Genomic DNA, 17,699 nt, shown 5'->3' with positions numbered 1-17,699 from the left:
AATTTTCTACCTAAAGGGGTACTTAGATGGCATATGGTTAGGAAAGGTAAATGCTAAGAGTATGGTGCTTTTGATGTTGTGAATGGAAGTAGTGGAAAAGTGAAAGAAAATTTATGTAGAAATGTGGTATATGTGGATTTATAGGATGTTACAAATAGATGTGAAGCCATGCTAGATTAGGAAAAATCGGTCAAGTGTTCATGAGATGAAATTTTGTGTTTAGATGAATTAAAGATGATAGTATAGTTGATATCATATATATATATGCATATTCAGCCATCAAATTAAGAGCATAGGTGATGTTGAGTCTAAGTTTTGCACATTCGGCTATATATATATAAATGTATGCCCATTCGTGATATTACTTTTGGATTGTATATATAATCGACTAAAAATGAGTAATTAGCAAGGGTGGTTGCCGAATGTCCAATTATATATATATGCATGTGTGATTGATTATTGATAGTAGGGTGATAGGATATGGTTATTAGCCGAATAGCTCAAAAACATATGGTAGGAAGATAAGAATTAGTCATGTATCTCCTATGATATGAAATCATTAATATTTGATATAAATATTTAGCAAGACGGTTAAACTAGTTAATTTATTGATTAAGCTCAAGAAGTTAAAGGAGGAGAATCAAGCAAAGGCAAAGGAAAGAACATCGAGTAGCGAGTTGGAACCGTTTTACCCAACACAAGGTAAGTTATTAAGCATATATTTTGTATTGATTTAAATAATCATAATACCTATGTACTTATGCCGAATGGAATGATATATAAATGCATGTAGTGACAAAATTATCGAGTGTAAAAAGAAGTGAGATGTATGAGTTGTTGATTTCGGCACTAAGTGCGCGGGTATAAACATTTACGATAATGAGATTGGCACTAAGTGTGCGAGTTTAATTGTATAGACTAAGTGTGCGAGTTGATTATTAAGCACTAAGTGTACGACTTACTATATATTTTCGAATAATTATTAACGTTAATGTGCGACTTATAGAGTAGATCATGGACAGCGAAATGAGTAGATACTTTGAGTTCATGAGGAATAGACGTTATGTTATATTTGGAACTGAGCTTGGTAAGTCTTAAACCTATGTGGTGATTATATTTGAAGTTAGGAACATAAGATTATGTGGAATAGATGAAATGCTATTATTAGTATAATCTAAACGAAAATAAAATGATGTGTGGAAATGCATCAAATATCATATCGAATATCATACGAGATGTCAATGGAGGCTGGCTAGTTGAGAGCATGTAATGATAAATGTGCGTGAAATTATAGCATAGTCGGTATGGATGGAGTACCTAATCTTGCATTATTTGTTTTCTTTTATGATACTTTATAAATGGACGACAGTGTAATGCTTATGACTTACTGAGTTATATACTCATTTGGTGTGTTTATTTGTCACTTATTTAGGTTCCTTTGATCCATTTTTGTGTGCTCGGGACCATCGTCGAAGTCATCACACCAGCTTGCAACTTTTTGGTATCTTCTTCTTAGTTGGTCTAAGAGAACATTTCGGCATGTATAGGTTATTATGTTTTGTTTGAACTTTGGTATGTATACTTTAGCCATGCGAAAATGGCATAAATGTTAAGTTGGATTTGGTCTATGATACTTAGTTATAAGTAATAGTTAAAGTCTATTTGATTATTATGCCGTTTGTCATGGCTAGTCATTTCCGGTGTTACACTCATGATATGGTTATTGAGTAGTAAGGAAATGCTTGGTAATGATTAGCCTTTGTATGGCTAGTCATGATCATACTCGGTGATATGTATGTTAAATTACTCTAATAGGTAAATTTACTCTAATAATAGATACAGACAGCAGTAGTGATGTGAAATTGAAAAAATGACTAAAATAGTAGAAATGGAATTAAATAATGAATAAATTATGTAATCGAAGCTGGATGAGCCTATTTTCATATGGAAGAAACGAAACAACCATATGAGCTATATTTTATGAGATGTTTAAATTTTGTGAAACAGGGCCAGAGCGATTTCTGGATCCCCTATTCTGACTTTGGAAATTCACCATAAATTTTGTAGAGAAAATTAGAAGTCATCCTTTATATGTGCAGATTCATTATTGAGTCTAGTTTCATTAGAGACAAGCGGCATAGGCATTGAAGCCCTGTGTAGGAGATATCTAAGTCGTAATGCTCAGAGGTCAGAGTAGTCGAACCCTAAAACAGGGGAGACTTAACAAATAAATTGTACTAATTGTCCCAACAAAAAATTCTACAAAAAATTTATTAGATATATATATATGAGTCTAGTTTCAGGAAAAAATTACGAAATTTGATTTCGAGTTTCGGAACTCAAGATACGAATTTTTAAGTGACTATAACGCAGATTGACAGCTTGTCTGGGAGTTTTAAAATAAATTGTTTGAGCTGTATAAATGATGAATTAAGCCCGATAACACCTCGTATTCGACCCTGGTGACGGCCACGGTTTGGGGTGTTACAATCGATCATCTCGTTGGTACTTTTGGAGCTTTGTATATATGGTATATGGCATGTACAAGCCATTGTTATCTTGGTATGCTTGGAGTTATGATTTAGCCATGAGATTTGGCTTGTAAATGTTGGTGTGTATGGCCATTTAAGTTGGCTTAAATTATATGTTTGATAAGTGATATATGTGATTTATAAGTTACCTTGTGTTTTGGCATGTTTGCCATGGTTGTGATAGGGCTATATGGTTGCTCATTTGGTTAGTTATTAATTGATATATTAATGCTTAAGAAATGGTATATTTTGGTATGATTTATAGATGATGAATTAATATATATGAGAAGCATGATTTTTTGATGAAATGGTGAGAAAATGCATTTAGAAATTATGTGAGTTGATAATTGTGGCATATTGATTTGGTTTGTTTTGGCCATGGATTTGTGTATTTAAGAAGATAGTTTCTAAATGGCATAATACATGTATGGTATAGCATGTTTTGGTAGCCTTTGCATGTATGAAAATGGTGCAATTTGATGTAGTTTAGGTGTGCACAAGGATGTGTCTACTGGCTGTGTATGGCACACGGGTTGGCACAGAGACATGTGGCTAACCATGTGACCCAAGTCAGTAACCCCTCTAGATATCAAACGGCCTGGCACACGGGCGTGTCCTCGACCGTGTGGTGCAAGTCAGAATGTATGCCCTGTTTTCACTTGGCCTGTGACAGGGGCATGTCTTGTGGCCGTATGAAGCACACATCCTGTTCACATGGGCATGTGGCCCTTAAATGTTTGAAATTTTTTCTATGTATCTCAAAGTTTGTAAATGTTATCGGTTTAGTCCCGAACATTTCCAAGCATGTTTAAGGCCTCATAGAGCCTTATAAGGGACAATGTGAATATGTTAGATTGATATTTATGTGAAATTGAATCATGCATGAGAAATGTATATTATATGTTATGCTTTGATATGTAATGCCTCGTAACCCTATTTCGACAACAAATATGGGTTAGGGGTGTTACATATGGTATTGGCTAATATTGGTTAAATATATATACATATGATGATGTCTTTCATGGATGTGGATATTGCATGGTTTGTGATGATAAGTATGAGATGTTGTATGTGATAGAAATTAGCCTGAAATTGATGTGTGGATGTCTTGGTTGTGGTTGAATTGGTATTGTGTATATGCTTGGATTGGTGTTGTTTGATGTTGTGTAGGTTGGTGCAAGTAAGGGTGGCAAAAAGGCTTGGTAAATAGCCTTATTTTTGTCCACACGGGCGTGTGTCTAGCCCGTGTATGACACACGGCTTGCCCTATGGGTGTGTGATCCGGCTGTGTGTCCCCTGTACTTTAAATTTAGCTCCAAATGGCCACACAAGTAGAGACACGACCCTGTAAAGGACATGACCTAGGGACATGCGCGTGTGCCCAAGGCATGTGAAGTCTGCACCAATTTTAGGAAAAATTATAAAAATTAAATTGCCCACACGGCCTAGCACACGAGCATGTGCCTTGACCATGTAACCCTAATTTTTTGATGATGTCATAAATAGAGAGTTACACGGGTTAGGGACACAGGCGTGTGTGACCACACGGCCTACCCACACGGGTGTGTCCAAAACTACACGGGCGTGTGACCTCTGTATTTATGAAAAAATTTCTAAGTGTTCGAAAAATTTTTAAAGTTCTCGATTTAGTCCCGAGCCACTTCCAATATGTGTTTTGAGCTTTGTAGGCTCGTTTAAGGGACTGTCTGAATGTTCATGATAAGTTTTAAATTTGGGTGGAAATTTATGTCATGGTTTTGAATGTTCGTTTGAGTTTAAGTCCGGTAATGCCTCGTACCCTCTTCCGGCGTCGGATACGGGTAAGGGGTGTTACAAGGTTCATCAAGAAATATACATTAAGGTTTAAAGTATAGGCACTAGGGCCATTATAGCATACAAAGGTAAGTCATTTGGCACTATATGTAACACCTAAATTCCAAATAACTCAAAAATTAATAATAATTGAAGGGCTTAATTGAAAAAGATCGCAAGCTGGAGTTCTCTATTGAAAGAAATGGAAAAGCTAGAAACTGGATTAGATATAGTTAAGAACTAAACCTAGTTCAGTTAGAATGGAACTAGTCGGTTCCATAGTGGGAGACATAATAATTAGCAATGGACGAATCTCATAAGGTTGGGCATAACGTGGGAAGGGTTATAAATAGTTGGGAAATGGCTTCCCAGGTTTGATTTCCTTCCTAAACCTGTTTCATTTTCGCCTATTCTTCACCTTCTTTGGTTACTTTGAAGAAGAGGAGGCCATGCAAGGCTCTGTATGGAGTAGACTTCATGAGGATGAGATGGAATAGTAGGGAAACCAGCAAACTGGTAAGGTTTTTAACCCTTCTATGTACATAAAAGATAAAGAAATAAAGTTATAGACTTCAGAACCATTTTAAGGGTTCTGCATGTTTCTGAAAAATGGGTTTAAGCTAAGAATATTGAGTATAATCCATGATTTTTAGTTGTAATGCTTAGCTACCAGAGAATTGGAGCTCTGGCATTCAAGAAGGCTAAGTTTTGGAGATGATGAAACTTCAGGTGAGTTCCAGACTCCAAATCTGTTGTTATGAACTATGCTATTTAAGTATGATATGTTTGTATTAACATGAATTATGATGATATGAGCATGCATTACATGACTGTAGGGAAAACCTCAAAGGGGGATAAGTGAAGTTAGGATGGGGAAAAGGGAGTGAACCTATTAGATATCACCTTGGGCGAAGCTCTGGGCCTTATGAAGGGAAAACTGCAGTGTCCGAGCATCAATGTTAGGTGGTGTAAAAGTGGTAATGAGAGGAGGATTTGGGAAATGAAATTATGAAAGGTATTTACTATGATGGCGGTATCGACGGGTCTTTCAAGGTGGACCGTGATGACAGTATATGGCGTAAGACCATAGATGAAAGATGCTATGATAGTCTGGTATGAGGCACGTAGCATAAGACCATAGATGAAAGACGCCATGGCATCATGATACAAGGTAAAAGGTATATGGCATAATACCATGTATAAAAGATGCCATGGTGGAAAATAAAAAGATATAAGTTATACGATGTAAGACAATAGATAAAAGATGCTATGACAGCCAGGTATAATGAGTAAGAACATGGATAAAGACTCCATGACATCATATGATATCGTGCTAGGACAATGAATCAGTGTAATACGATAGATGAAAGACTCCATGACATCTATAGAGATAGTTCACTGGGACAGTAAACACAGAGATAGCCCGCGGGGATAATAAACATAGAGATAGTCTACTGGGACAGTAAATATAGAGATAGTCCGCTGGGACAATAAACACAAAGATAGTTCACTGGGACAATACAAAACATAGATAATTCACTAGAATAATAAAACACAAAATATATAAAGTCTGCCGCGACAGTAAACACTAGGTAAGTTTGCCAACCCATAGAGTTTTCTAGGAAACAAATGCGGTACGTTTGCCAAAACCTCAAGTGAGGACTATAGGCCTGTGCGCCAATCATGAGAAACCACACAGGTGGAAGAAGAGTTAAAGGAAATTGTAAGTAATAGTTAACGAATTTTGCAGAATCTGCCAAAATGATGAAATGGTAAAGATAAATATCAAAGCCGGTGAGATATGGACAAATACCCAACAAGAGATAGAGGAAAATATGATGGGTGAAAGTTGGCTTGTACATGGAAATAAAAAAAGGGAAAATTATCCAAGGATCATAAGGAAGGATCGATAATTAAAAGCCACCAGAAAGTGCTCAAAGAAGTAGTACGTGAGAAGCACATCTCATAGGAAGATTGGGAGATACACTCTTAGAAAAGCCTAGTATGGTTGCACCACCACAATAATTGCCCATAGGGAGGAAACGGGCAAACGAGACAGGAAGCTCATATAGTTATAGGAATGATAACTTGCTAGTCCAACTAAAAAGAGTGATCTTTACTTAAGGGAATGAGAGTCCCTGAGTAAAGGCTGATGTGTGAAACAGATTACTGGAAGTAATCCCTACTGCGAACAATAAGGAGGAACGAGAATTGGTTCGCCAGAATGGCGAAGACTGCTGAAGGTCAGCACTATACGAAAACGTCAACAAGTCCTTTAGTACTAAGTATGTAAAGAAGAAAGTCCACTAAGAGCTGGTCCGATGAAGTTCACCAAGGAAGGGATGCAGTCAAGTAAGTAGAGATCAATGAATACCTTGTAAGTAGGGTGTAAGAAATGAATAAGGAAAGACAAGAAGGATAGAATTCACTGATATGGTGAAGTATCTGAGATATGGTCAACTAGAGAGTTCGATCAGATGAAGGTCCTTAGAGGGCCGAGTAGCTCAAAGGATTGGGTAGAGTCTGCCACCCTGACGAAGTAAACTTGCCATGAGCAAGTAGGTGGTATTTTTACATTTAATTTATTTTATGTTTGTTACCTTGGTACGATAGGGTTATTTTATCATACAACAAAAGAAATCACTAATTTCATTTGAACTTACTAGGGTTTACATAATGATCGTAGAATTTACGAGGTTGATTGAGGAGCCAAAGGGGGGACCGAGCCAAATGTTATTGAGAGCGGGGATTGCATTCAGTTAGAGTCATGCACATGGGAAAGGGGTACTATTAGAGGCATTGCTTCAGGAACTATATTAGTGAAGCTAGATAGCATACCTATGTTTTGGATTTTTAGGACAAATAGTCCTTAGCTAAATGTTAAGAGATTCTTGTAAATAGATATTTGAGGGACCCAACTTTTAATAGCTTAAGGCCTTAGTTGTAAGAATTATGATTGTTAAATTTTAATATTAGATAGTTTACTTTTAGATTGTTCTCTAAAGGCTAAGTTAGCCAAATTAAGTATAGGTCTATTGTGACATTCCACACCCGGATCAGGTGAATGGGTCCGGCGTGGGGTGTTACATTATCTATGCAAATAATACCTGAGGTCATTCTTAGACTTTTGAATGAACAAAAGTTAATGATATGCTTCTATTCAAAACATGTGAATGACATCAATCTCAAGTAATTATATAAGCAACCATCTATACATCTACTCATCACATGGTACAAAGTCAAACATTTCTACATATGGTAGTTAGCTTTAAACTATTATACAATTTAAATAAGTGAACTAATTAATCTAACCTTAAAAGAATAGAATCATTCCACATGATACAAAATTTACATGTTAACGAAAAATTCGCGTACATTATATCATGCAAATTAACTAATAACTTATACATATCATACTGAGTACCATGCACTAAACCAAAATAAATCAAAGACAATTTAAAAATTTTATCCTATTTTTGAAAATTTAAAAAAAAAACATAAAAATAAAGAAAAATGAAAATTTTGTGTAACCTAAACATTTAAAACACATTGTCCTCAATGTGTTCCCAACTAAAAATTAAGAGGTGTTAAGCCTTCCCTAATTTTTTTATGAAGAAAAGCAAGGTAAAGTCAAAGTCATCCTTCTCCTAGTTGACGATCAAGAATGTAGTGCAATCCTCAAGTGGATGACCTACATAGAAAAACAAAATAAACACATAAAAACAAAAACATATGCAAATGATAAAAACACACCAAAAATAAAAACCAAGTTCAAAGTAGTATCAGTCTTTTAAGTTACATTCCTCCAAATATCATTAAAAGAAATGCAACTTCATTCTTCCTCAGGGTTTGACTCCGGCTTAACAATCCTCTTTCCGTTGTCCCTCCATGCTAGAGTCTTCGCATAAGCTTCATGAATCAAATGACTCGCTCACTCACTAATGTATGTGTCACAGATCACTACACCCTTCGTTGAAGGTCTCTCTAGAATGAAAGTCTTGTCCAAACTCTCGTATCAAGACATGGAGGTATCCACATCATCGTTCTTGTAACACCCCGAACCCGAAACCGACACCGGAGTCGAACACGAGGTGTTAACTGACTTTAACCCCTTATAAAATTTATTTTCCAGACACTGCCCAATCTGTGTACTAGCTTCAAATTCAGCCTTCCTCTTCTCCTTTCCAAGTTCTTCCGCCTTGCAGGCTCGTTCGACTAGTGTTACGAATTCTTTTATTTCCAAAATACCCATTAGTAGCTTTAAATCTTCATTCAATCCTTCCTCGAATCTTTTGCACATAGCAACCTCATCAGCTACACACTCCCGGGCATACCTACTGAGTCTTACGAATTCATGTTCGTATTCAGATACAGTCATACGGCCTTGCTTGAGTTCCAAGAACTCCTTACGCTTCTGATCAATGAACCGTTGGCTAATAAATTTCTTTCGGAATTCCGTTTGAAAGAAGTCCCAAGTTACTCGCTCGTTCGGGACTATGGAAATCAAGGTCCTCCACCAATAGTAGGCTGAGTCTCGCAACAAAGATACAGCACATTTTAGACATTCGTCGGGTGTGCATGACAATTCATCGAACACCCGAATGGTGTTATCAAGCCAGAACTCGGCCCTTTCGGCATCATCAGTTACTATGGCCTTAAACTCCTCGGCCCCACGCTTCCTAATCAAGTCTACAGGTGGCTTACTCAGCCTCACAGGATCAGCGACTGATGGCATTACAGGCTCTTGGGGTGGATTATTCAAATTTGGGAATTGTTGGACAGCCGGGTTGGTTCGGGCATATTGCGCGACCCACTCATTCATCATGGTAAAGAAGGCTTGTTTAGCCCCCTCACCTTGATTATTCGCAGATGACTGAGGTTCAACAGGCGGCGTCCCTTGTGCAGGAGCAGCCGCTACGCTCTCAACGTCATCCGCTAGGGTTCTTTCTTCACCGGGGTCCATTTACTAATCAAAACAAAAACATTTCAACCGTCAGAAGTCATCACACATTTAAACATTAACATTCGACATGTATAGCTAGACTCATACGCGCTATGGTAGTCCTAGAACTGACTAAACCATAGCTCTGATACCAATCAAATGTAACACCCCGAACCCGAAACCGACACCGGAGTCGAACACGAGGTGTTAACTGACTTTAACCCCTTATAAAATTTATTTTCCAGACACTGCCCAATCTGTGTACTAGTCGTTTTAGAAATCATATCTTGAGTTTCGTAACTCGAAAATCAGTTTCGTAGTTTTTCCCAGAAACTAGACTCATGTGCCCATCTATGTATTTTTTTCTAGAATTTTTGGTCGGGCCAATTAGTACAGTTTATTAGTCAAAGTCTCCCATGTTGCAGGGGTCGACTACACTGACCTTTGCCCATTACGACTTGGATATCTCCCTGCACGGGGCTTCAATACTGATGCCGTTTGTTTATATGAAAACTAGACTCAGAGAGGAATCTGTACATATATGGTACGACCCCTAATTATCTCTGGTTAATTTATAATGAATTTCCAAAGTCGGAGCAGGGAATCCAGAAACCGTTCTGGCCCTGTCCCACAAAAATCTGATTATCTCTTAATATACTGCCCATATGATCTTTTCGTTACTTCCTCATGAAAACAGACTCATCGAGCTTCGATTACATAATTTATTCATCAATTAATTCCACTCCAACTATTTTTAGTGATTTTCAATCTCATGACACTGCTGCTGCCAGCATCTGTTACGAAAGTAACTAGGTCCATTTCATGACTACCCTTGATCCAACTCAATCGAACATTCGTGCCATTTTCGCATGGCTTAAAGTTTACATGCCAAAGTTCAAACACAACGTAATAGCTTATACATGCCAAAATGTTCTTCTAAGCCAACTAAGAAGAAAGTACCAAAACTTGCTAGCCGGTGTGATGACTTCGATGACAGCCTGACCCCGCAAAAATAGATGAGTCCAAGCAACCTATAATGGGTGACAAGGAAACACCGAGTGAGTTTATAACTCAGTAAGTCATAAGCAATGCACTACCATCCATCAATAACATTATCACAAGAGGAAACAAAATGGAACGAGGCAATTTACTCCATCCATACCGAACCATACCATAGTTTCTCCAACCTATCGATTCAGTTTCATATCAATTCATGCATTCACATTCCATATACTCATCAATAGGACATTGAAGCATTTTCATAAATCAATTTACTTTCGTTACAATCAAACGGCTAAATGGCCTTTCACCCATCCTACGATAAATTTTATGTAGGACTTCAAGCATATTTGTCACATAGGTTCAAACTTACCGAGCTCAACACCAAGTATAAGCATAGCACCTATTAGCCATGTACTCAAAACACTTACCCGATCCGCTGTCCGCGATCGACTCAATAGTGTCGCACACATAGTGTCCATAATGATTCACGAATGTATATTGAGTCCGCACACTCAGTGCTATATAATCAACTCGCACACTTAGTGCTACGTAATCAAATCGCACACTTAGTGCTACATAGTCAAACTCGCACACTTAGTGCCGCATGGTCAATTTGCACACTTAGTGCATCATATTCATTTCGCACACTTAGTGCAACATAGTCAAATCGCACACTTAGTGCTGTACAATTTAATCCCGCGCACTTAGCGCCAATCTCATGGTCATAAATGGTTATACCCGCACGTTTAGTGCCGAGATCAACAACTCAGTACATCTTACCTCTTTTCTTTTCATTCAACAATTTCATCATCACATACGTACATGCATATATATATATGTATATTTATTCATTCCATTTAGCATCAATTCATAAACATTATGACCATTTGAAATAATACCAACTACATGGTTAATGACTTACCTTGTGTTGGGTAAGACGGTTCCAACTCGGCTACTCAGTGATCTTTTCTTTGCCTTTGCTTGATTCTCCTCCTTTAGCTCCTTGAGCTTAATCAATAATTCACTAGTTTAACCATCTTGTTAAACATTCATAATTCAATTACACATGCTTATGTATGTTTGTATATTCGGCAACCATCCTCACTAATTACTCATGTTGATGGCCGAATGGATGTATGTGTGTACAATGTCAACTATAGCATCATGTAATTCCACATATGACTACATTTCTTAAGTTCCACATCTTAATGCCCATTATACATAATCAAATTTAACATCATATATATTTACTCATGTGGCCGAATATACATACTCCCATATAATATCAAGTACTCACTTTAAGTATATTGCCGAATATACTTAATCATACACACACCTAACCAAAATAATTTCTAAAATCTTTATATCATTTATAATACATCTAATTATCCTTTTTCACATTATCAACTCAAATCACATACATTATTTACTATAACATCTTTACATTCGGCATTGGTGTCAACCATAGTAGCCGATTCTTCCTACTTTGTACCCATGCATCTATTAGTCCTTAGTTGGTTCAAACACTTCACACACTAGGATTCATCAAATTTTTAACAAGAAATAAAATCTCTAATCCTCAAACTACCATGGCCGAACCTTCATGGAGTTGCTAAGACTCCTCATCTCTACTTCTCACACACTCTCACATCCAAACCCTTTTATTAAACACCCAAAGTCAACCATCTCCTTACCTCATCACCAAAGACATCAAATACCAACCAAGAACGTAACATTCATGGCCGAATGTCATCTCCATCATTTAACAAAGTTTGAACCATGGCTAGGTAGATCTTGAACTTACAACTTAAAATATACATGAATCTCAAAGAATAACATTAAACATACCTCAATCTAGTTACATGCATGGCCAAACTTCCTCCTAATCCTCTTCCTTAGGATTTTCGGTCAAAAGAGGTTGAAAAAGGATGAACAAAACCTTTCTTTTCCTTCCTTTAGCTCACGGCAATGGGGTGTATGCATGAGACCATTATTATTTTTTTTCTTTTTTTCATCACCCTTCCTTTCATTATTTAATTATCATGCTTATTATTTTATTTTTCTTACCATACATCACTAACACAACATGTTGGTGACATGTTTCCACCCATAGCATGGCCGGCCACTACATATTAGGGAGGGGGAATTTGACATGCAAGTCCCTTTTTCTTCCACATGCACTAATAGGTCCTCATGCATTGACCTATCACATTTTAAAATTTTCTCATTATAAGTCCTATTGACTAAATTACATGCATGACTAAATCGAGCGAAACTTCTAAAGTCTCGATTTAGTCAAATCAACCGATGAATTTAGGTCGTAACCAATAAGGGAAAAGAGATTTTATGCATTTTTGCATAATGTTATGTTTAATCAGGTAATGCCTCGCCCATCTGGTGATAGGGTAGGGCGTACAGATAACGAATTTTAAATTGTGACAATTCGAATAATTATATTAATAAAGTGATAAATGACAAAAACTTAAAGTGGCAAATAAAATACGATAAATAAGGTATGCATATAATTACCTTTAAAAAAAAAAAAATGATAAAAAATATAGAATTGAACACTTTTAATCTAAGATAATGAGAAGAATAAAAATAAATAAAAAAAGGTAGAGTTATATAATTTTAAAAATAAAAAAGGCATAAATAAACAGATGAGAGTCGTTGCTGTTAGAGAGGAGAAGAGTGGGACCCACTGATCTCATCCAAAAAGTATAAACGATAAAACTACCCACTCTCATAATTTGGTTCTCCCCTCATTTCCACCCTGGCCATCCCCTCCCGATTCCTCCACCGTTTACCTTCTCAACCGGTCACCCCTTTCCCACGTGCTCCCACGTGCATCACCCCTTCTTCTCCTTTCTGTGGTGCAACAAATAAAAGTTAGAGAGAGAAACAAATTACTGATAATATTAAAAAAATAGTAATAATATTATAAATATTTGGGTTTTGCATTTATTTTCCATATATTCTCCTCTCTTTATTTCTCTCTCAAAGCAAATCTGACTTTTTTCTTTCTCTTCTCTTTGCCTTGTAAAGATTGATTATATCTTGCTTTGCTTTGGTTTGGTGTTTGTTTTTTTTATTTTATTTCTCGAGAGAGAAAGAAAGGGAAAATCTTATCTAGCATCGATGAGGATCAGGAAAAGACAGGTTCCGCTACCTTCTCTTCCATTTCACCAGTACCCCTTTCATCAGATCCAACTTTAACCGCCTCCGTAGCGGTGGTGCAACTCCCGCTACGGCAGCAACAACCATCCACTCCTTGCTGCTTGATCCTCACTACCCTTCTCATCTGTCATCCGATCGGCCAACCACTACCAACCCAACCCCGTGATGGAACAACACATGGGAACAACTCACGAAGAACAAACAAGACTACTTGGTTAGTTCAATGATTCAATCATTACAAACAACTAAATAGTACATCTTATTCCTTCTTTCATTTTATCATAGTTTAACTTTATTCTGAGACTGCACTAGTGTTCAACGTAACAAAAAAATAAAGCATCTCTTGTTTGAATTCTCTTTTTACTTGATTATTTGCACCCATTAAAGTTGCATCAGGTAAATTACAAACTTGCTAAGTGGATCTTTTTTCTTTTTGTAGGTTGAAGACTGGAGGAGAAAGAAGTGGAGACAATAATGATACCAGGTAAGAACTGAAGGGCTAAAAAAGTTTAAATTAAAAACAAAAACCAAATTTCTTCTGTTATTTCATAAAATCTTGTATTAAAAAGGTGAAAAGGAAGAAGGGTCTTGATCTTAACTTTTTAACCAACACTAAAATGAAAATAATACTGTAACTGGAAATACTGTTTTTAGGTGTTTTTATTTCAGCTTTGGCTAGCAACCATACCTTCCTATCTAATCTAATCTTTTTTCTTTTTCTTTTTTTTTTATCTTCAATTTTGGTTAACTAATGTATATGTCCATGCGGTGCACGTTAGCATCGGATGCTGGTCCCCGTCTCAACTTTCAACCAATGTTATTTACATCTTGCTCCATGTTTTGCACTTATTTCATTCATTTTTTTTCATTTTTTTCTTTAATAAAAATTTATGTTTGTGGTTGTGGATCTTCTGGGTTGGTTTGGTTTGCTAGGGAGAAAAATGTTTTGCGTGCAAAACTAGGAACTGCGTCTCCTCCACAGTCGAGTTCTTCCCATCATCAAGGTAAGAATCTTCTGCATATGTTAATCAAAACGGAAGAATGAAACCACTAGTGTTTGATCGATGTAGTATTTGAAGGTGGTTGCACTTTGTTGTTGTTTGATTGCACTTAAACTAAAAGCTGTTGGGAGATGGGGTGAGGGAGAAAAAGCATTTCCATTGAAGAAGAGAAGAGGGAGCGTTGAAACAACAGGGACGATGATGATACAATAATGGCGAAAGATACAAATAATAAGCGGTCGATGAAGAGCAGTACCAGCAAGATGAAGACTAAGCTGAGCAAGAAACTTGTGCAGCAGCAGCAGCAAAGCAATGGTGAAGAACAAGAGAGCAAAGACATTGCTTGCACTAATGTTGATTATAATAATAACAATTCTAGTGGTGCAAAAAAGAGAGGTCGAGGTGGTGCACTCATGGAAGGGTCGCGGTGCAGTCGAGTTAATGGAAGGGGATGGAGATGTTGCCAACAAACACTCGTTGGTTACTCTCTTTGCGAGCATCATTTGGGCAAAGGTAGGCTGAGGAGCATGACTAGTGTTCGAAGCCGATCTTTAGCAGCAAAGGAGGAGGGACAGCCTAATAATGGTGATAATCAAGGTCTGATGTTGTCCAATCTTTCTCTTCGTCCCAACAATTAGCAAAGCGTGAATTGCATGGTGAAAGTGGTGGGAATGATGCAGAAGGAGAGGATCAGAAGCCATTGATGATGACAAAGAAGAGAGCGAAGCTTGGAATGGTTAAAGCTCGATCCATAAGTAGTTTGCTGGGCCAAACGACAATGCAATTGCAGTAGCAGATGATAGTAACTAGCTGAGCCTGAGAGTGTATGAAAATAAATAAATAAAAGGTTTGAGGTTATAGTAACTATTATTATTATTATTATATATACCTGATGCAACTGTTCCCAACTTCGTTTTTATTTGAGATTCTTAATGGACTTGTGCTTGATCAAATGTTTTTAATATTTCCTTTTCTTTTTTTAAATCTTCTGTTCAGGCATGATGATGGGCTTAATGTTAAATAAATAGAATGGAGCCTTCTTTTTCCCGTTGATTGTTGGATGTGGATTTCCTGGTCTAAATGTACTTTAAGAAATTATATTATTATATAAACACATAAATATAGTTACTGTGCATCTTTTGACCAATAAAAGTGCATGAGAATGCAGTCACGGTCATGGCTGCGCAACACAAGGTTTGATCGAAGGAAGAGCTATTGAATATGAAAGCATGTTCAGTTAGAATTATTGACTTCTGCTTATAACATGGAAATTGAACCTTATTCTTTATTTTAATTTTTTTTTCCTTTTTGGATAATTATGTGTGCCTTGAATAAGAATTAGAAATAGAGGTAAAATATATGGTGTAACTATCATCACGTTATTGCATGGGTAAAATTGTGTTCCTTCTATATTTATATTTGGGTGGGATGGTGTGATAGGTTTGACTCCTTGTTAAATGAGTTTAATCATCACTTCATATAAGTAAATTGTTATTTTGATCAAAAGGATTTCAGCTATGGTAAATTATATGTATATTATTATCTAAAAATTAACTAAATTGATAGCACTCATCAAATAAATAGGTTTTAACTCAATTAAAAAATTATCAAAATTATTTTTTATAAAATAATAAAAATTATTATGAGAGTAATAATATATTTTTATAATATAGTAGTATCTATGTTATTTTATATTTATTTAAAATTTTAAAAATATTGCATAATAAAATTTGAACCTAAAATGGAATGTTTAATATTTTTACCATTTCAACTAACATCTTGCTATGTTAATTTTGTAAAATATATTTATTATATTTTTTTTAGTCACATAGTGTCAATGCATATTAATTATATAATTCTAATCCAAAATATTTTTCTCTTTAACTAAAATATTTATTAAGCAATAGAGTTGAAGCTTAGTTCATTTGGGTCATACATCTAAAATTAAAACATAGCATATCGTGGAACTCCCAACATTTGTAATTCCACCTATTCCTAAGATAAATTTTCTTTGTTATTTTTATGAGAATTATTACTCATTATAATTATATTTATAATTAATTTAATGATTTTTATATGAAAAATTATCTATTTTTGTATTATTATAAAATTATATGTTTTATAATTAAGTAGAATTTATACATTATTATTCATAATTAGTATTTTAAGTTTCTTAATGAATTGTTAATGAATCTTATACATCATAAAAATCAATTAAATTGTCATCCTTTTCATGTATCATTACTATATATATATATATTATTGTTTAAAATTTTGATCATTTATTTGAACATATATACTTTAATCTTAAGAAGATAGCATTTTTGCATTTTGAAATAAAGATAGAATTATTTTAATACGAAGCGATGCATAAGTTTATAATTTATATATATTATTTTGTTTTATCAAATATTGTTAATATTAGTTATATTTTTAATATTTTACTGTTACATTTCTTATTTAGAACATATATTATAATTAGTTTTTTTTTATCTACGTGACGCTGGGACTTACTTAATGTATAAATTAAATTTTAAGAGCTATAAAAATTGTTAAAATTTAAATCTAATAAGAATTATTTAATAAGTAAATTCTAATAAGTTGATTTGTGTAAATGGTAATATTGATTATAGTTATAAACAATCATGTACGAGTTTATTGTATTTAAATTAAAGATAAATTTAATTAATTCTATTTTATATATAATTTTTTTACAGATGCTATCATATAAGTGCATATACTAAGATATAATTAAATTTAAATTTAAATTATTTTTAATAAAACTATGGAAGAGATTATGACTTATTTATAGGTCAAGTGTGAGCAGAGAAGTTTTTATAGTCAATGTGGACTTAAAATTAACGTTTTAAGGGACTAAAATTTATTTTTAAAGAAATAGTGAAGAAGTGAGCCATGAGAGTATTTTCTAGTTAATGTGGATTAAAATTAACATTTTGATGAAAATAGTAAAGAAATTAGTACTTATTTATAGCGTAAGTGTGAGCATGAGAGTGTTCTCTAGTAAATGTGGGATTAAAATTATTTTTTATGAAAATTGAATAAGTGAGCTATAGAAGTATTCTCTAGTTAATGCAAGATTAAAATTATTTGTTATTGAAATAGTGAAAAGTGAGTTATATGAGTATTCTCTATTCAATGCGAGATTAAAATTAATTTTTTAATGAAAATTGTAAAGAAATTGACAGTTATTTTTACAGTAAGTGTGAGTATGAG

General features: G+C 35.0%; 1 pseudogene; it reads left to right on the top strand.

Moving 5' to 3' along the window:
* The first annotated feature begins 14,031 nt into the window (after positions 1-14,031).
* On the top strand, positions 14,032-15,329 carry LOC121227214 (uncharacterized; annotated as a pseudogene).
* The last annotated feature ends 2,370 nt before the right edge of the window (positions 15,330-17,699 follow it).

Source organism: Gossypium hirsutum, unplaced genomic scaffold (assembly GCF_007990345.1).
Source record: "Gossypium hirsutum isolate 1008001.06 unplaced genomic scaffold, Gossypium_hirsutum_v2.1 scaffold_833, whole genome shotgun sequence".
In the NCBI taxonomy this organism is placed as follows: Eukaryota; Viridiplantae; Streptophyta; class Magnoliopsida; order Malvales; family Malvaceae; genus Gossypium; species Gossypium hirsutum.
The sequence above is the reverse complement of the archived record's forward strand: the minus strand, read 5'-3'. Positions and strand labels throughout refer to the sequence as shown.